The sequence below is a fragment of the Hippocampus zosterae genome, chromosome 16 (assembly GCF_025434085.1).
Source record: "Hippocampus zosterae strain Florida chromosome 16, ASM2543408v3, whole genome shotgun sequence".
Classification (NCBI taxonomy): domain Eukaryota; kingdom Metazoa; phylum Chordata; class Actinopteri; order Syngnathiformes; family Syngnathidae; genus Hippocampus; species Hippocampus zosterae.
Genome location: NC_067466.1, coordinates 157536 through 183499, shown reverse-complemented (window position 1 = coordinate 183499; position 25964 = coordinate 157536).

The following is a 25964-nucleotide window of genomic DNA, read 5'->3' as shown; positions in this document are numbered from 1 at the left end:
GTAAGCCTCAAAATGATCTTACTAGTGAACTAGTGGGGATTTTGTGGCTTACATGGCAACTAGTAAGCCTCATAATGATCTTACTAGTGAACTAGTGGGCGTTTTGCGGCTTACATGTCAACAAGTAAGCCTCAAAATGATCTTACTAATGAACTAGTGGGCGTTTTGTGGCTTACATGTTCACTAGTAAGCGTCAAAATGACCTTACTAGTGAATTAGTGAGCGTTTTGTGGCTTACATGTCAACTAGTAAGCCTCAAAATGATCTTACTAGTGAACTAGTGGGCACATTTATGGCCTTACATATTCACTAGTAAGCGTCAAAATGATCTTACTAGTGAACTACTGGGCATTTTGCGGCTTGCATGTCAACGAGTAAGCCTCAAAATGATCTTACGAGTGAACTAGTGGGCGTTTTGCGGCTTACATGTCAACAAGTAAGCCTCAAAATGATCTTACTAGTGAACTAGTGGGCGTTTTGTGGCTTACATGTTCACTAGTAAGCCTCAAAATGATCTTACTAGTGAGATAGTGAGCGTTTTGTGGCTTACATGTTCACTAGTAACCCTCACAATGATCTTACTAGTGAACTAGTGGGCATTTTGTGGCTTACATGTCAACTACTAAGCCTCAAAATGATCTTACTAGTGAACTAGTGGGCACATTTATGGCCTTACATGTTCACGAGTAAGCCTCAAAATGATCTTACTAGTGAACTAGTGAGCGTTTTGTGGCTTGCATGTTCACTAGTAAGTGTCAAAATGATCTTACTAGTGAACTAGTGGGCACATTTATGGCTTTACATGTTCACTAGTAAGCCTCAAAATGACCTTACTAGTGAACTAGTGGGCGTTCTGTGGCTTACATGTTCACCGGTAAGCGTCAGAATGATCTTACTAGTGAACTAGTGGCCGTTTTGTGGCTTACATGTTCAATAGTAAGCCTCAAAATGATCTTACTAGTGAACTAGTGGCCGTTTTGTGGCTTACATGTTCACGAGTAAGGGTCAAAATGACCTTACTAGTGAACTAATGAGCGTTTTGTGGCTTACATGTTCACTAGTAAGCCTCAAAATGATCTTACGAGTGAGCTAAGGGGCGTTTTGTGGCTTACATGTCAACTAGTAAGCCTCAAAATGATCTTACTAGTGAACTAGTGGGTTCTTTTGTGGATGACATGTTCACTAGTAAGCGTCACAATGACCTTACTTATGAACTAGTGAGCGTTTTGTGGCTTACATGTTCACTAGTAAGCGTCAAAATGATCTTACTAGTGAACTAGTGGGCGTTTTGTGGCTTACATGTTCACTAGTAAGACTCAAAATGATCTTACTAGTGAACTAGTGGGCGTTTTGTGGCTTACATGTCAACTAGTAAGCCTCAAAATGATCTTACTCGTGAACTAGTGGGCACATTTATGGCCTTACATGTTCACTAGTAAGCCTCAAAACGATCTTACCAGTGAACTAGTGGGGGTTTTGCGGCTTATATGTCAACTAGTAAGCCTCAAAATGATCTTACTAGTGAACTAGTGGGGATTTTGTGGCTTACATGTCAACTAGTAAGCCTCAGAATGATCTTACCAGTGAACTAGTGGGCACATTTATGGCCTTACATGTTCACTAGTGAGCCTCAAAATGATCTTACCAGTGAACTCGTGGGCGTTTTGTGGCTTACATGTTCACGAGTAAGCGTCAAAATGATCTTACTAGTGAACTAGTGGCCGTTTTGCGGCTTACATGTCAACAAGTAAGCCTCAAAATGATCTTACCAGTGAACTAGTGGGGGTTTTGCGGCTTATATGTCAACTAGTAAGCCTCAAAATGATCTTACCAGTGAACTAGTGGGCACATTTATGGCCTTACATGTTCACTAGTAAGCCTCAAAATGATCTTACCAGTGAACTCGTGGGCGTTTTGTGGCTTACATGTTCACGAGTAAGCGTCAAAATGATCTTACTAGTGAACTAGTGGCCGTTTTGCGGCTTACATGTCAACAAGTAAGCCTCAAAATGATCTTACTAATGAACTAGTGGGCGTTTTGTGGCTTACATGTTCACTAGTAAGCGTCAAAATGACCTTACTAGTGAATTAGTGAGCGTTTTGTGGCTTACATGTCAACGAGTAAGCCTCAAAATGATCTTACTAGTGAACTAGTGGGCACATTTATGGCCTTACATGTTCACTAGTAAGCGTCAAAATGATCTTACTAGTGAACTAGTGGGCGTTTTGCGGCTTGCATGTCAACTAGTAAGCCACAAAATGATCTTACGAGTGAACTAGTGGGCATTTTGCGGCTTACATGTCAACAAGTAAGCCTCAAAATTATCTTACTAGTGAACTAGTGGGCGTTTTGTGGCTTACATGTTAACTAGTAAGCGTCAAAAAGATCTTACTAGTGAACAAGTGGGCGTTTTGTGGCTTACATCTTCACTAGTAAGCCTCAAAATGATCTTACTAGAGAACTAGTGGGCATTTTGTGGCTTACATGTCAACTAGTAAGCCTCAAAATGATCTTACTAGTGAACTAGTGGGCACGTTTATGGCCTTACATGTCAACTAGTAAGCGTGAAAATGATCTTACTCGTGAACTAGTGGGCGTTTTGCGGCTTACATGTCAACTAGTAAGCCTCAAAATGATCTTAATAGTGAACTAGTGGGTTCTTTTGTGGCTTACGTGTTCACTAGTAAGCGTCACAATGACCTTACTTGTGAACTAGTGAGCGTTTTGTGGCTTACATGTTCACTAGTAAGCGTCAAAATGATCTTACTAGTGAACAAGTGGGCGTTTTGTGGCTTACATGTTCACTAGTAAGCCTCAAAATGATCTTACTAGTGAACTAGTGGGCGTTTTGTGGCTTATATGTCAAATAGTAAGCCTCAATATGATCTTACTAGTGAACTAGTGGGCACATTTATGGCCTTCCGTGTTCACTAGTAAGCGTCAAAATGATCTTACTAGTAAACTAGTGGGCGTTTTGTGGCTTACATCTTCACTTGTAAGCCTCAAAATGATCTTACTATTGAACTAGTGGGCGTTTTGTGGCTTACATGTCAACTAGTTAGCCTCAAAATGATCTTACTAGTGAACTAGTGGGCACATTTATGGCCTTACATGTTCACTAGTAAGCCTCAAAATGATCTTACCAGTAAACTAGTGGGCGTTTTGCGGCTTACATGTCAACTAGTAAGCCTCAAAATGATCTTACTAGTGAACTAGTGGGGATTTTGTGGCTTACATGTCAACTAGTAAGCCCCAAAATGATCTTACGAGTGAACTAGTGGGCACATTTATGGCCTTACATGTTCACTTGTAAGCCTCAAAATGATCTTACTAGGATAGTAGTGGGCGTTTTGTGGCTTACATCTTCACGAGTAAGCGTGAAAATGATCTTACTAGTGAACTAGTGGGTGTTTTGCGGCTTGCATGTCAACTAGTAAGCCTCAAAATTATCTTACGAGTGAACTAGTGGGAGTTTTGCGGCTTACATGTCAACAAGGAAGCCTCAAAATTATCTTACTAAAGAACTAGTGGGCGTTTTGTGGCTTACATGTTCACTAGTAAGCGTCAAAATGACCTTACTAGTGAATTAGTGAGCGTTATGTGGCTTACATGTCAACTAGTAAGCCTCAAAATGATCTTACTAGTGAACTAGTGGGCGTTTTGTGGCTTACATCTTCACTCGTAAGCCTCAAAATGATCTTACCAGTGAACTAGTGGGCGTTTGTGGCTTACATGTCAACTAGTAAGCCTCAAAATGATCTTACTAGTGAACTAGTGGGCACATTTATGGCCTTACATGTTCACTAGTAAGCCTCAAAATGATCTTACCAGTGAACTAGTGGGCGTTTTGCGGCTTACATGTCAACTAGTAAGCCTCAAAATGATCTTACTAGTGAACTAGTGGGGATTTTGTGGCTTACATGTCAACTAGTAAGCCTCAAAATGATCTTACTAGTGAACTAGTGGGCGTTTTGTGGCTTAAATGTTCACTAGTAAGCCTCAAAATGATCTTACCAGTGAACTAGTGGCCGTTTTGTGGCTTACATGTTCACGAGTAAGCGTCAAAATGATCTTACTAGTGAACTAGTGGGCGTTTTGCGGCTTACATGTCAACAAGTAAGCCTCAAAATGATCTTCCTAATGAACTAGTGGGCGTTTTGTGGCTTACATGTTCACTAGTAAGCGTCAAAATGACCTTACTAGTGAACTAGTGGGCGTTTTGTGGCTTACATGTTCACGAGTAAGCGTCAAAATGATCTTACTAGTGAACTAGTGGGCGTTTTGCGGCTTGCATGTCAACTAGTAAGCATCAAAATGATCTTACGAGTGAACTAGTGGGCGTTTTGCGGCTTACATGTCAACAAGTAAGCCTCATAATGATCTTACTAATGAACTAGTGGGCGTTTTGCGGCTTACATGTCAACTAGTAAGCCTCACAATGATCTTACTAGTGAACTAGTGGGCATTTTGTGGCTTACATGTCAACTACTAAGCCTCAAAATGATCTTACTAGTGAACTAGTGGGCACATTTATGGCCTTACATGTTCACTAGTAAGCCTCAAAATGATCTTACTAGTGAACTAGTGATCGTTTTGTGTCTTACATGTTCACTAGTAAGTGTCAAAATGACCTTACTAGTGAACTAGTGAGTGTTTTGTGGCTTACATGTTCACTAGTAGGCGTCAAAATGATCTTACTAGTGAACTAGTGGGCACATTTATGGCCTTACATGTTCACTAGTAAGCCTCAAAATGATCTTACTAGTGAACTAGTGGGCGTTCTGTGGCTTACATGTTCACGGGTAAGCGTCAAAATGACCTTACTAGTGAACTAGTGACAATTTGTGGCTTACATGTTCACGAGTAAGCGTCAAAATGATCTTACTAGTGAACTAGTGGGCGTTTTGCGGCTTGCATGTCAACTAGTAAGCATCAAAATGATCTTACGAGTGAACTAGTGGGCGTTTTGCGGCTTACATGTCAACAAGTAAGCCTCATAATGATCTTACTAATGAACTAGTGGGCGTTTTGCGGCTTACATGTCAACTAGTAAGCCTCACAATGATCTTACTAGTGAACTAGTGGGCATTTTGTGGCTTACATGTCAACTACTAAGCCTCAAAATGATCTTACTAGTGAACTAGTGGGCACATTTATGGCCTTACATGTTCACTAGTAAGCCTCAAAATGATCTTACTAGTGAACTAGTGATCGTTTTGTGGCTTACATGTTCACTAGTAAGTCTCAAAATGATCTTACTAGTGAACTAGTGGGCGTTTTGTGACTTACATGTCAAATAGTAAGCCTCAATATGATCTTACTAGTGAACTAGTGGGCACATTTATGGCCTTACGTGTTCACTAGTAAGCGTCAAAATGATCTTACTAGTAAACGAGTGGGCGTTTTGTGGCTTACATTTTCACTTGTAAGCCTCAAAATGATCTTACTAGTGAACTAGTGGGCGTTTTGTGGCTTACATGTCAACTAGTTAGCCTCAAAATGATCTTACCAGTGAACTAGTGGGCGTTTTGCGGCTTACATGTCAACTAGTAAGCCTCAAAATGATCTTACTAGTGAACTAGTGGGGATTTTGTGGCTTACATGTCAACTAGTAAGCCCCAAAATGATCTTACGAGTGAACTAGTGGGAACATTGATGGCCGTACATGTTCACTTGTAAGCCTCAAAATGATCTTACTAGTATACTAGTGGGCGTTTTGTGGCTTACATGTTCACGAGTAAGCGTCAAAATGATCTTACTAGTGAACTAGTGGGCGTTTTGTGGCTTACATCTTCACTCGTAAGCCTCAAAATGATCTTACTAGTGAACTAGTGGGCGTTTGTGGCTTACATGTCAACTAGTAAGCCTCAAAATGATCTTACTAGTGAACTAGTGGGCACATTTATGGCCTTACATGTTCACTAGTAAGCCTCAAAATGATCTTACCAGTGAACTAGTGGGCGTTTTGTGGCTTACATGTTAACTAGTAAGCGTCAAAATGACCTTACTAGTGAACTAGTGACAATTTGTGGCTTACATGTTCACGAGTAAGCGTCAAAATGACCTTACTAGTGAACTAGTGGGCGTTTTGTGGCTTACATGTTCACTAGTAAGCCTCAAAATGATCTTACTAGTGAACTAGTGGGCGTTTTGTGGCTTACATGTTCACTAGTAAGCCTCAAAATGATCTTACTAGTGAACTAGTGGGCGTTTTGTGACTTACATGTCAAATAGTAAGCCTCAATATGATCTTACTAGTGAACTAGTGGGCACATTTATGGCCTTACGTGTTCACTAGTAAGCGTCAAAATGATCTTACTAGTAAACGAGTGGGCGTTTTGTGGCTTACATCTTCACTTGTAAGCCTCAAAATGATCTTACTAGTGAACTAGTGGGCGTTTTGTGGCTTACATGTCAACTAGTTAGCCTCAAAATGATCTTACCAGTGAACTAGTGGGCGTTTTTCGGCTTACATGTCAACTAGTAAGCCTCAAAATGATCTTACTAGTGAACTAGTGGGGATTTTGTGGCTTACATGTTCACTAGTTAGCCTCAAAATGATCTTACTAGTGAACTAGTGGGCACATTTATGGCCTTACATGTTCACTAGTAAGCCTCAAAATGATCTTACCAGTAAACTAGTGGGCGTTTTGCGGCTTACATGTCAACTAGTAAGCCTCAAAATGATCTTACTAGTGAACTAGTGGGGATTTTGTGGCTTACATGTCAACTAGTAAGCCCCAAAATGATCTTACGAGTGAACTAGTGGGCACATTTATGGCCTTACATGTTCACTTGTAAGCCTCAAAATGATCTTACTAGGATAGTAGTGGGCGTTTTGTGGCTTACATCTTCACGAGTAAGCGTGAAAATGATCTTACTAGTGAACTAGTGGGTGTTTTGCGGCTTGCATGTCAACTAGTAAGCCTCAAAATTATCTTACGAGTGAACTAGTGGGAGTTTTGCGGCTTACATGTCAACAAGGAAGCCTCAAAATTATCTTACTAAAGAACTAGTGGGCGTTTTGTGGCTTACATGTTCACTAGTAAGCGTCAAAATGACCTTACTAGTGAATTAGTGAGCGTTACGTGGCTTTCATGTCAACTAGTAAGCCTCAAAATGATCTTACTAGTGAACTAGTGGGCGTTTTGTGGCTTACATCTTCACTCGTAAGCCTCAAAATGATCTTACCAGTGAACTAGTGGGCGTTTGTGGCTTACATGTCAACTAGTAAGCCTCAAAATGATCTTACTAGTGAACTAGTGGGCACATTTATGGCCTTACATGTTCACTAGTAAGCCTCAAAATGATCTTACCAGTGAACTAGTGGGCGTTTTGCGGCTTACATGTCAACTAGTAAGCCTCAAAATGATCTTACTAGTGAACTAGTGGGGATTTTGTGGCTTACATGTCAACTAGTAAGCCTCAAAATGATCTTATTAGTGAACTAGTGGGCGTTTTGTGGCTTAAATGTTCACTAGTAAGCCTCAAAATGATCTTACCAGTGAACTAGTGGCCGTTTTGTGGCTTACATGTTCACGAGTAAGCGTCAAAATGATCTTACTAGTGAACTAGTGGGCGTTTTGCGGCTTACATGTCAACAAGTAAGCCTCAAAATGATCTTCCTAATGAACTAGTGGGCGTTTTGTGGCTTACATGTTCACTAGTAAGCGTCAAAGCTTACATGTTCACGAGTAAGCGTCAAAATGACCTTACTAGTGAACTAGTGGGCGTTTTGTGGCTTACATTACTTACTTATTACTGATTCGTCTTACTGTTTATTGTATATGTTATATGTATATGTACAGCACTTTGTATGCAGCGATGGCTGTTTGAAAGTGCTCTATAAATACTGTTGACTTGACTTGACTTGACTTGACATGTTCACTAGTAAGCCTCAAAATGATCTTACTAGTGAACTAGTGGGCGTTTTGTGGCTTACATGTTCACTAGTAAGCCTCAAAATGATCTTACTAGTGAACTAGTGGGCGTTTTGTGACTTACATGTCAAATAGTAAGCCTCAATATGATCTTACTAGTGAACTAGTGGGCACATTTATGGCCTTACGTGTGCACTAGTAAGCGTCAAAATGATCTTACTAGTAAACGAGTGGGCGTTTTGTGGCTTACATCTTCACTTGTAAGCCTCAAAATGATCTTACTAGTGAACTAGTGGGCGTTTTGTGGCTTACATGTCAACTAGTTAGCCTCAAAATGATCTTACCAGTGAACTAGTGGGCGTTTTTCGGCTTACATGTCAACTAGTAAGCCTCAAAATGATCTTACTAGTGAACTAGTGGGGATTTTGTGGCTTACATGTCAACTAGTAAGCCCCAAAATGATCTTACTAGTGAACTAGTGGGAACATTTATGGCCTTACATGTTCACTAGTAAGCCTCAAAATGATCTTACCAGTGAACTAGTGGGCGTTTTGCGGCTTACATGTCAACTAGTAAGCCTCAAAATGATCTTACTAGTGAACTAGTGGGGATTTTGTGGCTTACATGTCAACTAGTAAGCCTCAAAATGATCTTACTAGTGAACTAGTGGGCGTTTTGTGGCTTAAATGTTCACTAGTAAGCCTCAAAATGATCTTACCAGTGAACTAGTGGCCGTTTTGTGGCTTACATGTTCACGAGTAAGCGTCAAAATGATCTTACTAGTGAACTAGTGGGCGTTTTGTGGCTTACATGTTCACTAGTAAGCCTCAAAATGATCTTACTAGTGAACTAGTGGGCGTTTTGTGGCTTAAATGTTCACTAGTAAGCCTCAAAATGATCTTACCAGTGAACTAGTGGCCGTTTTGTGGCTTACATGTTCACGAGTAAGCGTCAAAATGATCTTACTAGTGAACTAGTGGGCGTTTTGCGGCTTACATGTCAACAAGTAAGCCTCAAAATGATCTTCCTAATGAACTAGTGGGCGTTTTGTGGCTTACATGTTCACTAGTAAGCGTCAAAATGACCTTACTAGTGAACTAGTGGGCGTTTTGTGGCTTACATGTTCACGAGTAAGCGTCAAAATGATCTTACTAGTGAACTAGTGGGCGTTTTGCGGCTTGCATGTCAACTAGTAAGCATCAAAATGATCTTACGAGTGAACTAGTGGGCGTTTTGCGGCTTACATGTCAACAAGTAAGCCTCATAATGATCTTACTAATGAACTAGTGGGCGTTTTGCGGCTTACATGTCAACTAGTAAGCCTCACAATGATCTTACTAGTGAACTAGTGGGCATTTTGTGGCTTACATGTCAACTACTAAGCCTCAAAATGATCTTACTAGTGAACTAGTGGGCACATTTATGGCCTTACATGTTCACTAGTAAGCCTCAAAATGATCTTACTAGTGAACTAGTGATCGTTTTGTGGCTTACATGTTCACTAGTAAGTGTCAAAATGACCTTACTAGTGAACTAGTGAGTGTTTTGTGGCTTACATGTTCACTAGTAGGCGTCAAAATGATCTTACTAGTGAACTAGTGGGCACATTTATGGCCTTACATGTTCACTAGTAAGCCTCAAAATGATCTTACTAGTGAACTAGTGGGCGTTCTGTGGCTTACATGTTCACGGGTAAGCGTCAAAATGACCTTACTAGTGAACTAGTGACAATTTGTGGCTTACATGTTCACGAGTAAGCGTCAAAATGACCTTACTAGTGAACTAGTGGGCGTTTTGTGGCTTACATGTTCACTAGTAAGTCTCAAAATGATCTTACTAGTGAACTAGTGGGCGTTTTGTGACTTACATGTCAAATAGTAAGCCTCAATATGATCTTACTAGTGAACTAGTGGGCACATTTATGGCCTTACGTGTTCACTAGTAAGCGTCAAAATGATCTTACTAGTAAACGAGTGGGCGTTTTGTGGCTTACATCTTCACTTGTAAGCCTCAAAATGATCTTACTAGTGAACTAGTGGGCGTTTTGTGGCTTACATGTCAACTAGTTAGCCTCAAAATGATCTTACCAGTGAACTAGTGGGCGTTTTGCGGCTTACATGTCAACTAGTAAGCCTCAAAATGATCTTACTAGTGAACTAGTGGGGATTTTGTGGCTTACATGTCAACTAGTAAGCCCCAAAATGATCTTACGAGTGAACTAGTGGGAACATTGATGGCCGTACATGTTCACTTGTAACCCTCAAAATGATCTTACCAGTGAACTAGTGGGCGTTTTGTGGCTTACATGTTAACTAGTAAGCGTCAAAATGACCTTACTAGTGAACTAGTGACAATTTGTGGCTTACATGTTCACGAGTAAGCGTCAAAATGACCTTACTAGTGAACTAGTGGGCGTTTTGTGGCTTACATGTTCACTAGTAAGCCTCAAAATGATCTTACTAGTGAACTAGTGGGCGTTTTGTGGCTTACATGTTCACTAGTAAGCCTCAAAATGATCTTACTAGTGAACTAGTGGGCGTTTTGTGACTTACATGTCAAAATGTAAGCCTCAATATGATCTTACTAGTGAACTAGTGGGCACATTTATGGCCTTACGTGTTCACTAGTAAGCGTCAAAATGATCTTACTAGTAAACGAGTGGGCGTTTTGTGGCTTACATCTTCACTTGTAAGCCTCAAAATGATCTTACTAGTGAACTAGTGGGCGTTTTGTGGCTTACATGTCAACTAGTTAGCCTCAAAATGATCTTACCAGTGAACTAGTGGGCGTTTTTCGGCTTACATGTCAACTAGTAAGCCTCAAAATGATCTTACTAGTGAACTAGTGGGGATTTTGTGGCTTACATGTCAACTAGTTAGCCTCAAAATGATCTTACTAGTGAACTAGTGGGCACATTTATGGCCTTACATGTTCACTAGTAAGCCTCAAAATGATCTTACCAGTAAACTAGTGGGCGTTTTGCGGCTTACATGTCAACTAGTAAGCCTCAAAATGATCTTACTAGTGAACTAGTGGGGATTTTGTGGATGACATGTTCACTAGTAAGCGTCACAATGACCTTACTTATGAACTAGTGAGCGTTTTGTGGCTTACATGTTCACTAGTAAGCGTCAAAATGATCTTACTAGTGAACTAGTGGGCGTTTTGTGGCTTACATGTTCACTAGTAAGACTCAAAATGATCTTACTAGTGAACTAGTGGGCGTTTTGTGGCTTACATGTCAACTAGTAAGCCTCAAAATGATCTTACTCGTGAACTAGTGGGCACATTTATGGCCTTACATGTTCACTAGTAAGCCTCAAAACGATCTTACCAGTGAACTAGTGGGGGTTTTGCGGCTTATATGTCAACTAGTAAGCCTCAAAATGATCTTACTAGTGAACTAGTGGGGATTTTGTGGCTTACATGTCAACTAGTAAGCCTCAGAATGATCTTACCAGTGAACTAGTGGGCACATTTATGGCCTTACATGTTCACTAGTGAGCCTCAAAATGATCTTACCAGTGAACTCGTGGGCGTTTTGTGGCTTACATGTTCACGAGTAAGCGTCAAAATGATCTTACTAGTGAACTAGTGGCCGTTTTGCGGCTTACATGTCAACAAGTAAGCCTCAAAATGATCTTACCAGTGAACTAGTGGGGGTTTTGCGGCTTATATGTCAACTAGTAAGCCTCAAAATGATCTTACCAGTGAACTAGTGGGCACATTTATGGCCTTACATGTTCACTAGTAAGCCTCAAAATGATCTTACCAGTGAACTCGTGGGCGTTTTGTGGCTTACATGTTCACGAGTAAGCGTCAAAATGATCTTACTAGTGAACTAGTGGCCGTTTTGCGGCTTACATGTCAACAAGTAAGCCTCAAAATGATCTTACTAATGAACTAGTGGGCGTTTTGTGGCTTACATGTTCACTAGTAAGCGTCAAAATGACCTTACTAGTGAATTAGTGAGCGTTTTGTGGCTTACATGTCAACGAGTAAGCCTCAAAATGATCTTACTAGTGAACTAGTGGGCACATTTATGGCCTTACATGTTCACTAGTAAGCGTCAAAATGATCTTACTAGTGAACTAGTGGGCGTTTTGCGGCTTGCATGTCAACTAGTAAGCCACAAAATGATCTTACGAGTGAACTAGTGGGCATTTTGCGGCTTACATGTCAACAAGTAAGCCTCAAAATTATCTTACTAGTGAACTAGTGGGCGTTTTGTGGCTTACATGTTAACTAGTAAGCGTCAAAAAGATCTTACTAGTGAACAAGTGGGCGTTTTGTGGCTTACATCTTCACTAGTAAGCCTCAAAATGATCTTACTAGAGAACTAGTGGGCATTTTGTGGCTTACATGTCAACTAGTAAGCCTCAAAATGATCTTACTAGTGAACTAGTGGGCACGTTTATGGCCTTACATGTCAACTAGTAAGCGTGAAAATGATCTTACTCGTGAACTAGTGGGCGTTTTGCGGCTTACATGTCAACTAGTAAGCCTCAAAATGATCTTAATAGTGAACTAGTGGGTTCTTTTGTGGCTTACGTGTTCACTAGTAAGCGTCACAATGACCTTACTTGTGAACTAGTGAGCGTTTTGTGGCTTACATGTTCACTAGTAAGCGTCAAAATGATCTTACTAGTGAACAAGTGGGCGTTTTGTGGCTTACATGTTCACTAGTAAGCCTCAAAATGATCTTACTAGTGAACTAGTGGGCGTTTTGTGGCTTATATGTCAAATAGTAAGCCTCAATATGATCTTACTAGTGAACTAGTGGGCACATTTATGGCCTTCCGTGTTCACTAGTAAGCGTCAAAATGATCTTACTAGTAAACTAGTGGGCGTTTTGTGGCTTACATCTTCACTTGTAAGCCTCAAAATGATCTTACTATTGAACTAGTGGGCGTTTTGTGGCTTACATGTCAACTAGTTAGCCTCAAAATGATCTTACTAGTGAACTAGTGGGCACATTTATGGCCTTACATGTTCACTAGTAAGCCTCAAAATGATCTTACCAGTAAACTAGTGGGCGTTTTGCGGCTTACATGTCAACTAGTAAGCCTCAAAATGATCTTACTAGTGAACTAGTGGGGATTTTGTGGCTTACATGTCAACTAGTAAGCCCCAAAATGATCTTACGAGTGAACTAGTGGGCACATTTATGGCCTTACATGTTCACTTGTAAGCCTCAAAATGATCTTACTAGGATAGTAGTGGGCGTTTTGTGGCTTACATCTTCACGAGTAAGCGTGAAAATGATCTTACTAGTGAACTAGTGGGTGTTTTGCGGCTTGCATGTCAACTAGTAAGCCTCAAAATTATCTTACGAGTGAACTAGTGGGAGTTTTGCGGCTTACATGTCAACAAGGAAGCCTCAAAATTATCTTACTAAAGAACTAGTGGGCGTTTTGTGGCTTACATGTTCACTAGTAAGCGTCAAAATGACCTTACTAGTGAATTAGTGAGCGTTATGTGGCTTACATGTCAACTAGTAAGCCTCAAAATGATCTTACTAGTGAACTAGTGGGCGTTTTGTGGCTTACATCTTCACTCGTAAGCCTCAAAATGATCTTACCAGTGAACTAGTGGGCGTTTGTGGCTTACATGTCAACTAGTAAGCCTCAAAATGATCTTACTAGTGAACTAGTGGGCACATTTATGGCCTTACATGTTCACTAGTAAGCCTCAAAATGATCTTACCAGTGAACTAGTGGGCGTTTTGCGGCTTACATGTCAACTAGTAAGCCTCAAAATGATCTTACTAGTGAACTAGTGGGGATTTTGTGGCTTACATGTCAACTAGTAAGCCTCAAAATGATCTTACTAGTGAACTAGTGGGCGTTTTGTGGCTTAAATGTTCACTAGTAAGCCTCAAAATGATCTTACTAGTGAACTAGTGGGCACATTTATGGCCTTACATGTTCACTAGTAAGCCTCAAAATGATCTTACCAGTAAACTAGTGGGCGTTTTGCGGCTTACATGTCAACTAGTAAGCCTCAAAATGATCTTACTAGTGAACTAGTGGGGATTTTGTGGCTTACATGTCAACTAGTAAGCCCCAAAATGATCTTACGAGTGAACTAGTGGGCACATTTATGGCCTTACATGTTCACTTGTAAGCCTCAAAATGATCTTACTAGGATAGTAGTGGGCGTTTTGTGGCTTACATCTTCACGAGTAAGCGTGAAAATGATCTTACTAGTGAACTAGTGGGTGTTTTGCGGCTTGCATGTCAACTAGTAAGCCTCAAAATTATCTTACGAGTGAACTAGTGGGAGTTTTGCGGCTTACATGTCAACAAGGAAGCCTCAAAATTATCTTACTAAAGAACTAGTGGGCGTTTTGTGGCTTACATGTTCACTAGTAAGCGTCAAAATGACCTTACTAGTGAATTAGTGAGCGTTATGTGGCTTACATGTCAACTAGTAAGCCTCAAAATGATCTTACTAGTGAACTAGTGGGCGTTTTGTGGCTTACATCTTCACTCGTAAGCCTCAAAATGATCTTACCAGTGAACTAGTGGGCGTTTGTGGCTTACATGTCAACTAGTAAGCCTCAAAATGATCTTACTAGTGAACTAGTGGGCACATTTATGGCCTTACATGTTCACTAGTAACCCTCAAAATGATCTTACCAGTGAACTAGTGGGCGTTTTGCGGCTTACATGTCAACTAGTAAGCCTCAAAATGATCTTACTAGTGAACTAGTGGGGATTTTGTGGCTTACATGTCAACTAGTAAGCCTCAAAATGATCTTACTAGTGAACTAGTGGGCGTTTTGTGGCTTAAATGTTCACTAGTAAGCCTCAAAATGATCTTACCAGTGAACTAGTGGCCGTTTTGTGGCTTACATGTTCACGAGTAAGCGTCAAAATGATCTTACTAGTGAACTAGTGGGCGTTTTGCGGCTTACATGTCAACAAGTAAGCCTCAAAATGATCTTCCTAATGAACTAGTGGGCGTTTTGTGGCTTACATGTTCACTAGTAAGCGTCAAAATGACCTTACTAGTGAACTAGTGGGCGTTTTGTGGCTTACATGTTCACGAGTAAGCGTCAAAATGATCTTACTAGTGAACTAGTGGGCGTTTTGCGGCTTGCATGTCAACTAGTAAGCATCAAAATGATCTTACGAGTGAACTAGTGGGCGTTTTGCGGCTTACATGTCAACAAGTAAGCCTCATAATGATCTTACTAATGAACTAGTGGGCGTTTTGCGGCTTACATGTCAACTAGTAAGCCTCACAATGATCTTACTAGTGAACTAGTGGGCATTTTGTGGCTTACATGTCAACTACTAAGCCTCAAAATGATCTTACTAGTGAACTAGTGGGCACATTTATGGCCTTACATGTTCACTAGTAAGCCTCAAAATGATCTTACTAGTGAACTAGTGATCGTTTTGTGTCTTACATGTTCACTAGTAAGTGTCAAAATGACCTTACTAGTGAACTAGTGAGTGTTTTGTGGCTTACATGTTCACTAGTAGGCGTCAAAATGATCTTACTAGTGAACTAGTGGGCACATTTATGGCCTTACATGTTCACTAGTAAGCCTCAAAATGATCTTACTAGTGAACTAGTGGGCGTTCTGTGGCTTACATGTTCACGGGTAAGCGTCAAAATGACCTTACTAGTGAACTAGTGACAATTTGTGGCTTACATGTTCACGAGTAAGCGTCAAAATGATCTTACTAGTGAACTAGTGGGCGTTTTGCGGCTTGCATGTCAACTAGTAAGCATCAAAATGATCTTACGAGTGAACTAGTGGGCGTTTTGCGGCTTACATGTCAACAAGTAAGCCTCATAATGATCTTACTAATGAACTAGTGGGCGTTTTGCGGCTTACATGTCAACTAGTAAGCCTCACAATGATCTTACTAGTGAACTAGTGGGCATTTTGTGGCTTACATGTCAACTACTAAGCCTCAAAATGATCTTACTAGTGAACTAGTGGGCACATTTATGGCCTTACATGTTCACTAGTAAGCCTCAAAATGATCTTACTAGTGAACTAGTGATCGTTTTGTGGCTTACATGTTCACTAGTAAGTCTCAAAATGATCTTACTAGTGAACTAGTGGGCGTTTTGTGACTTACATGTCAAATAGTAAGCCTCAATATGATCTTACTAGTGAACTAGTGGGCACATTTATGGCCTTACGTGTTCACTAGTAAGCGTCAAAATGATCTTACTAGTAAACGAGTGGGCGTTTTGTGGCTTACATTTTCACTTGTAAGCCTCAAAATGATCTTACTAGTGAACTAGTGGGCGTTTTGTGGCTTACATGTCAACTAGTTAGCCTCAAAATGATCTTACCAGTGAACTAGTGGGCGTTTTGCGGCTTACATGTCAACTAGTAAGCCTCAAAATGATCTTACTAGTGAACTAGTGGGGATTTTGTGGCTTACATGTCAACTAGTAAGCCCCAAAATGATCTTACGAGTGAACTAGTGGGAACATTGATGGCCGTACATGTTCACTTGTAAGCCTCAAAATGATCTTACTAGTATACTAGTGGGCGTTTTGTGGCTTACATGTTCACGAGTAAGCGTCAAAATGATCTTACTAGTGAACTAGTGGGCGTTTTGTGGCTTACATCTTCACTCGTAAGCCTCAAAATGATCTTACTAGTGAACTAGTGGGCGTTTGTGGCTTACATGTCAACTAGTAAGCCTCAAAATGATCTTACTAGTGAACTAGTGGGCACATTTATGGCCTTACATGTTCACTAGTAAGCCTCAAAATGATCTTACCAGTGAACTAGTGGGCGTTTTGTGGCTTACATGTTAACTAGTAAGCGTCAAAATGACCTTACTAGTGAACTAGTGACAATTTGTGGCTTACATGTTCACGAGTAAGCGTCAAAATGACCTTACTAGTGAACTAGTGGGCGTTTTGTGGCTTACATGTTCACTAGTAAGCCTCAAAATGATCTTACTAGTGAACTAGTGGGCGTTTTGTGGCTTACATGTTCACTAGTAAGCCTCAAAATGATCTTACTAGTGAACTAGTGGGCGTTTTGTGACTTACATGTCAAATAGTAAGCCTCAATATGATCTTACTAGTGAACTAGTGGGCACATTTATGGCCTTACGTGTTCACTAGTAAGCGTCAAAATGATCTTACTAGTAAACGAGTGGGCGTTTTGTGGCTTACATCTTCACTTGTAAGCCTCAAAATGATCTTACTAGTGAACTAGTGGGCGTTTTGTGGCTTACATGTCAACTAGTTAGCCTCAAAATGATCTTACCAGTGAACTAGTGGGCGTTTTTCGGCTTACATGTCAACTAGTAAGCCTCAAAATGATCTTACTAGTGAACTAGTGGGGATTTTGTGGCTTACATGTTCACTAGTTAGCCTCAAAATGATCTTACTAGTGAACTAGTGGGCACATTTATGGCCTTACATGTTCACTAGTAAGCCTCAAAATGATCTTACCAGTAAACTAGTGGGCGTTTTGCGGCTTACATGTCAACTAGTAAGCCTCAAAATGATCTTACTAGTGAACTAGTGGGGATTTTGTGGCTTACATGTCAACTAGTAAGCCCCAAAATGATCTTACGAGTGAACTAGTGGGCACATTTATGGCCTTACATGTTCACTTGTAAGCCTCAAAATGATCTTACTAGGATAGTAGTGGGCGTTTTGTGGCTTACATCTTCACGAGTAAGCGTGAAAATGATCTTACTAGTGAACTAGTGGGTGTTTTGCGGCTTGCATGTCAACTAGTAAGCCTCAAAATTATCTTACGAGTGAACTAGTGGGAGTTTTGCGGCTTACATGTCAACAAGGAAGCCTCAAAATTATCTTACTAAAGAACTAGTGGGCGTTTTGTGGCTTACATGTTCACTAGTAAGCGTCAAAATGACCTTACTAGTGAATTAGTGAGCGTTACGTGGCTTTCATGTCAACTAGTAAGCCTCAAAATGATCTTACTAGTGAACTAGTGGGCGTTTTGTGGCTTACATCTTCACTCGTAAGCCTCAAAATGATCTTACCAGTGAACTAGTGGGCGTTTGTGGCTTACATGTCAACTAGTAAGCCTCAAAATGATCTTACTAGTGAACTAGTGGGCACATTTATGGCCTTACATGTTCACTAGTAAGCCTCAAAATGATCTTACCAGTGAACTAGTGGGCGTTTTGCGGCTTACATGTCAACTAGTAAGCCTCAAAATGATCTTACTAGTGAACTAGTGGGGATTTTGTGGCTTACATGTCAACTAGTAAGCCTCAAAATGATCTTATTAGTGAACTAGTGGGCGTTTTGTGGCTTAAATGTTCACTAGTAAGCCTCAAAATGATCTTACCAGTGAACTAGTGGCCGTTTTGTGGCTTACATGTTCACGAGTAAGCGTCAAAATGATCTTACTAGTGAACTAGTGGGCGTTTTGCGGCTTACATGTCAACAAGTAAGCCTCAAAATGATCTTCCTAATGAACTAGTGGGCGTTTTGTGGCTTACATGTTCACTAGTAAGCGTCAAAGCTTACATGTTCACGAGTAAGCGTCAAAATGACCTTACTAGTGAACTAGTGGGCGTTTTGTGGCTTACATTACTTACTTATTACTGATTCGTCTTACTGTTTATTGTATATGTTATATGTATATGTACAGCACTTTGTATGCAGCGATGGCTGTTTGAAAGTGCTCTATAAATACTGTTGACTTGACTTGACTTGACTTGACATGTTCACTAGTAAGCCTCAAAATGATCTTACTAGTGAACTAGTGGGCGTTTTGTGGCTTACATGTTCACTAGTAAGCCTCAAAATGATCTTACTAGTGAACTAGTGGGCGTTTTGTGACTTACATGTCAAATAGTAAGCCTCAATATGATCTTACTAGTGAACTAGTGGGCACATTTATGGCCTTACGTGTGCACTAGTAAGCGTCAAAATGATCTTACTAGTAAACGAGTGGGCGTTTTGTGGCTTACATCTTCACTTGTAAGCCTCAAAATGATCTTACTAGTGAACTAGTGGGCGTTTTGTGGCTTACATGTCAACTAGTTAGCCTCAAAATGATCTTACCAGTGAACTAGTGGGCGTTTTTCGGCTTACATGTCAACTAGTAAGCCTCAAAATGATCTTACTAGTGAACTAGTGGGGATTTTGTGGCTTACATGTCAACTAGTAAGCCCCAAAATGATCTTACTAGTGAACTAGTGGGAACATTTATGGCCTTACATGTTCACTAGTAAGCCTCAAAATGATCTTACCAGTGAACTAGTGGGCGTTTTGCGGCTTACATGTCAACTAGTAAGCCTCAAAATGATCTTACTAGTGAACTAGTGGGGATTTTGTGGCTTACATGTCAACTAGTAAGCCTCAAAATGATCTTACTAGTGAACTAGTGGGCGTTTTGTGGCTTAAATGTTCACTAGTAAGCCTCAAAATGATCTTACCAGTGAACTAGTGGCCGTTTTGTGGCTTACATGTTCACGAGTAAGCGTCAAAATGATCTTACTAGTGAACTAGTGGGCGTTTTGTGGCTTACATGTTCACTAGTAAGCCTCAAAATGATCTTACTAGTGAACTAGTGGGCGTTTTGTGGCTTAAATGTTCACTAGTAAGCCTCAAAATGATCTTACCAGTGAACTAGTGGCCGTTTTGTGGCTTACATGTTCACGAGTAAGCGTCAAAATGATCTTACTAGTGAACTAGTGGGCGTTTTGCGGCTTACATGTCAACAAGTAAGCCTCAAAATGATCTTCCTAATGAACTAGTGGGCGTTTTGTGGCTTACATGTTCACTAGTAAGCGTCAAAATGACCTTACTAGTGAACTAGTGGGCGTTTTGTGGCTTACATGTTCACGAGTAAGCGTCAAAATGATCTTACTAGTGAACTAGTGGGCGTTTTGCGGCTTGCATGTCAACTAGTAAGCATCAAAATGATCTTACGAGTGAACTAGTGGGCGTTTTGCGGCTTACATGTCAACAAGTAAGCCTCATAATGATCTTACTAATGAACTAGTGGGCGTTTTGCGGCTTACATGTCAACTAGTAAGCCTCACAATGATCTTACTAGTGAACTAGTGGGCATTTTGTGGCTTACATGTCAACTACTAAGCCTCAAAATGATCTTACTAGTGAACTAGTGGGCACATTTATGGCCTTACATGTTCACTAGTAAGCCTCAAAATGATCTTACTAGTGAACTAGTGATCGTTTTGTGGCTTACATGTTCACTAGTAAGTGTCAAAATGACCTTACTAGTGAACTAGTGAGTGTTTTGTGGCTTACATGTTCACTAGTAGGCGTCAAAATGATCTTACTAGTGAACTAGTGGGCACATTTATGGCCTTACATGTTCACTAGTAAGCCTCAAAATGATCTTACTAGTGAACTAGTGGGCGTTCTGTGGCTTACATGTTCACGGGTAAGCGTCAAAATGACCTTACTAGTGAACTAGTGACAATTTGTGGCTTACATGTTCACGAGTAAGCGTCAAAATGACCTTACTAGTGAACTAGTGGGCGTTTTGTGGCTTACATGTTCACTAGTAAGTCTCAAAATGATCTTACTAGTGAACTAGTGGGCGTTTTGTGACTTACATGTCAAATAGTAAGCCTCAATATGATCTTACTAGTGAACTAGTGGGCACATTTATGGCCTTACGTGTTCACTAGTAAGCGTCAAAATGATCTTACTAGTAAACGAGTGGGCGTTTTGTGGCTTACATCTTCACTTGTAAGCCTCAAAATGATCTTACTAGTGAACTAGTGGGCGTTTTGTGGCTTACATGTCAACTAGTTAGCCTCAAAATGATCTTACCAGTGAACTAGTGGGCGTTTTGCGGCTTACATGTCAACTAGTAAGCCTCAAAATGATCTTACTAGTGAACTAGTGGGGATTTTGTGGCTTACATGTCAACTAGTAAGCCCCAAAATGATCTTACGAGTGAACTAGTGGGAACATTGATGGCCGTACATGTTCACTTGTAACCCTCAAAATGATCTTACCAGTGAACTAGTGGGCGTTTTGTGGCTTACATGTTAACTAGTAAGCGTCAAAATGACCTTACTAGTGAACTAGTGACAATTTGTGGCTTACATGTTCACGAGTAAGCGTCAAAATGACCTTACTAGTGAACTAGTGGGCGTTTTGTGGCTTACATGTTCACTAGTAAGCCTCAAAATGATCTTACTAGTGAACTAGTGGGCGTTTTGTGGCTTACATGTTCACTAGTAAGCCTCAAAATGATCTTACTAGTGAACTAGTGGGCGTTTTGTGACTTACATGTCAAAATGTAAGCCTCAATATGATCTTACTAGTGAACTAGTGGGCACATTTATGGCCTTACGTGTTCACTAGTAAGCGTCAAAATGATCTTACTAGTAAACGAGTGGGCGTTTTGTGGCTTACATCTTCACTTGTAAGCCTCAAAATGATCTTACTAGTGAACTAGTGGGCGTTTTGTGGCTTACATGTCAACTAGTTAGCCTCAAAATGATCTTACCAGTGAACTAGTGGGCGTTTTTCGGCTTACATGTCAACTAGTAAGCCTCAAAATGATCTTACTAGTGAACTAGTGGGGATTTTGTGGCTTACATGTCAACTAGTTAGCCTCAAAATGATCTTACTAGTGAACTAGTGGGCACATTTATGGCCTTACATGTTCACTAGTAAGCCTCAAAATGATCTTACCAGTAAACTAGTGGGCGTTTTGCGGCTTACATGTCAACTAGTAAGCCTCAAAATGATCTTACTAGTGAACTAGTGGGGATTTTGTGGATGACATGTTCACTAGTAAGCGTCACAATGACCTTACTTATGAACTAGTGAGCGTTTTGTGGCTTACATGTTCACTAGTAAGCGTCAAAATGATCTTACTAGTGAACTAGTGGGCGTTTTGTGGCTTACATGTTCACTAGTAAGCCTCAAAATGATCTTACTAGTGAACTAGTGGGGATTTTGTGGCTTACATGTCAACTAGTTAGCCTCAAAATGATCTTACTAGTGAACTAGTGGGCACATTTATGGCCTTACATGTTCACTAGTAAGCCTCAAAATGATCTTACCAGTAAACTAGTGGGCGTTTTGCGGCTTACATGTCAACTAGTAAGCCTCAAAATGATCTTACTAGTGAACTAGTGGGGATTTTGTGGCTTACATGTCAACTAGTAAGCCCCAAAATGATCTTACGAGTGAACTAGTGGGCACATTTATGGCCTTACATGTTCACTTGTAAGCCTCAAAATGATCTTACTAGGATAGTAGTGGGCGTTTTGTGGCTTACATCTTCACGAGTAAGCGTGAAAATGATCTTACTAGTGAACTAGTGGGTGTTTTGCGGCTTGCATGTCAACTAGTAAGCCTCAAAATTATCTTACGAGTGAACTAGTGGGAGTTTTGCGGCTTACATGTCAACAAGGAAGCCTCAAAATTATCTTACTAAAGAACTAGTGGGCGTTTTGTGGCTTACATGTTCACTAGTAAGCGTCAAAATGACCTTACTAGTGAATTAGTGAGCGTTATGTGGCTTACATGTCAACGAGTAAGCCTCAAAATGATCTTACTAGTGAACTAGTGGGCGTTTTGTGGCTTACATCTTCACTCGTAAGCCTCAAAATGATCTTACCAGTGAACTAGTGGGCGTTTGTGGCTTACATGTCAACTAGTAAGCCTCAAAATGATCTTACTAGTGAACTAGTGGGCACATTTATGGCCTTACATGTTCACTAGTAAGCCTCAAAATGATCTTACCAGTGAACTAGTGGGCGTTTTTCGGCTTACATGTCAAATAGTAAGCCTCAAAATGATCTTACTAGTGAACTAGTGGGGATTTTGTGGCTTACATGTCAACTAGTAAGCCTCAAAATGATCTTACTAGTGAACTAGTGGGCGTTTTGTGGCTTAAATGTTCACTAGTAAGCCTCAAAATGATCTTACTAGTGAACTAGTGGGCGTTTTGCGGCTTACATGTCAACAAGTAAGCCTCATAATGATCTTACTAATGAACTAGTGGGCGTTTTGCGGCTTACATGTCAACTAGTAAGCCTCACAATGATCTTACTAGTGAACTAGTGGGCATTTTGTGGCTTACATGTCAATTACTAAGCCTCAAAATGATCTTACTAGTGAACTAGTGGGCACATTTATGGCCTTACATGTTCACTAGTAAGCCTCAAAATGATCTTACTAGTGAACTAGTGATCGTTTTGTGGCTTACATGTTCACTAGTAAGTGTCAAAATGACCTTACTAGTGAACTAGTGAGTGTTTTGTGGCTTACATGTTCACTAGTAGGCGTCAAAATGATCTTACTAGTGAACTAGTGGGCACATTTATGGCCTTACATGTTCACTAGTAAGCCTCAAAATGATCTTACTAGTGAACTAGTGGGCGTTCTGTGGCTTACATGTTCACGGGTAAGCGTCAAAATGACCTTACTAGTGAACTAGTGACAATTTGTGGCTTACATGTTCACGAGTAAGCGTCAAAATGACCTTACTAGTGAACTAGTGGGCGTTTTGTGGCTTACATGTTCACTAGTAAGCCTCAAAATGATCTTACTAGTGAACTAGTGGGCGTTTTGTGACTTACATGTCAAATAGTAAGCCTCAATATGATCTTACTAGTGAACTAGTGGGCACATTTATGGCCTTACGTGTTCACTAGTAAGCGTCAAAATGATCTTACTAGTAAACGAGTGGGCGTTTTGTGGCTTACATCTTCACTTGTAAGCCTCAAAATGATCTTACTAGTGAACTAGTGGGCGTTTTGTGGCTTACATGTCAACTAGTTAGCCTCAAAATGATCTTACCAGTGAACTAGTGGGCGTTTTGCGGCTTACATGTCAACTAGTAAGCCTCAAAATGATCTTACTAGTGAACTAGTGGGGATTTTGTGGCTTACATGTCAACTAGTAAGCCCCAAAATGATCTTACGAGTGAACTAGTGGGAACATTGATGGCCGTACATGTTCACTTGTAAGCCTCAAAATGATCTTACTAGTATACTAGTGGGCGTTTTGTGGCTTACATGTTCACGAGTAAGCGTCAAAATGATCTTACTAGTGAACTAGTGGGCGTTTTGTGGCTTACATCTTCACTCGTAAGCCTCAAAATGATCTTACTAGTGAACTAGTGGGCGTTTGTGGCTTACATGTCAACTAGTAAGCCTCAAAATGATCTTACTAGTGAACTAGTGGGCACATTTATGGCCTTACATGTTCACTAGTAAGCCTCAAAATGATCTTACCAGTGAACTAGTGGGCGTTTTGTGGCTTACATGCTAACTAGTAAGCGTCAAAATGACCTTACTAGTGAACTAGTGACAATTTGTGGCTTACATGTTCACGAGTAAGCGTCAAAATGACCTTACTAGTGAACTAGTGGGCGTTTTGTGGCTTACATGTTCACTAGTAAGCCTCAAAATGATCTTACTAGTGAACTAGTGGGCGTTTTGTGGCTTACATGTTCACTAGTAAGCCTCAAAATGATCTTACTAGTGAACTAGTGGGCGTTTTGTGACTTACATGTCAAATAGTAAGCCTCAATATGATCTTACTAGTGAACTAGTGGGCACATTTATGGCCTTACGTGTTCACTAGTAAGCGTCAAAATGATCTTACTAGTGAACTAGTGGGCGTTTTGTGGCTTACATCTTCACTCGTAAGCCTCAAAATGATCTTACCAGTGAACTAGTGGGCGTTTGTGGCTTACATGTCAACTAGTAAGCCTCAAAATGATCTTACTAGTGAACTAGTGGGCACATTTATGGCCTTACATGTTCACTAGTAAGCCTCAAAATGATCTTACCAGTGAACTAGTGGGCGTTTTTCGGCTTACATGTCAAATAGTAAGCCTCAAAATGATCTTACTAGTGAACTAGTGGGGATTTTGTGGCTTACATGTCAACTAGTAAGCCTCAAAATGATCTTACTAGTGAACTAGTGGGCGTTTTGTGGCTTAAATGTTCACTAGTAAGCCTCAAAATGATCTTACTAGTGAACTAGTGGGCGTTTTGCGGCTTGCATGTCAACTAGTAAGCATCAAAATGATCTTACGAGTGAACTAGTGGGCGTTTTGCGGCTTACATGTCAACAAGTAAGCCTCATAATGATCTTACTAATGAACTAGTGGGCGTTTTGCGGCTTACATGTCAACTAGTAAGCCTCACAATGATCTTACTAGTGAACTAGTGGGCATTTTGTGGCTTACATGTCAATTACTAAGCCTCAAAATGATCTTACTAGTGAACTAGTGGGCACATTTATGGCCTTACATGTTCACTAGTAAGCCTCAAAATGATCTTACTAGTGAACTAGTGATCGTTTTGTGGCTTACATGTTCACTAGTAAGTGTCAAAATGACCTTACTAGTGAACTAGTGAGTGTTTTGTGGCTTACATGTTCACTAGTAGGCGTCAAAATGATCTTACTAGTGAACTAGTGGGCACATTTATGGCCTTACATGTTCACTAGTAAGCCTCAAAATGATCTTACTAGTGAACTAGTGGGCGTTCTGTGGCTTACATGTTCACGGGTAAGCGTCAAAATGACCTTACTAGTGAACTAGTGACAATTTGTGGCTTACATGTTCACGAGTAAGCGTCAAAATGACCTTACTAGTGAACTAGTGGGCGTTTTGTGGCTTACATGTTCACTAGTAAGCCTCAAAATGATCTTACTAGTGAACTAGTGGGCGTTTTGTGACTTACATGTCAAATAGTAAGCCTCAATATGATCTTACTAGTGAACTAGTGGGCACATTTATGGCCTTACGTGTTCACTAGTAAGCGTCAAAATGATCTTACTAGTAAACGAGTGGGCGTTTTGTGGCTTACATCTTCACTTGTAAGCCTCAAAATGATCTTACTAGTGAACTAGTGGGCGTTTTGTGGCTTACATGTCAACTAGTTAGCCTCAAAATGATCTTACCAGTGAACTAGTGGGCGTTTTGCGGCTTACATGTCAACTAGTAAGCCTCAAAATGATCTTACTAGTGAACTAGTGGGGATTTTGTGGCTTACATGTCAACTAGTAAGCCCCAAAATGATCTTACGAGTGAACTAGTGGGAACATTGATGGCCGTACATGTTCACTTGTAAGCCTCAAAATGATCTTACTAGTAT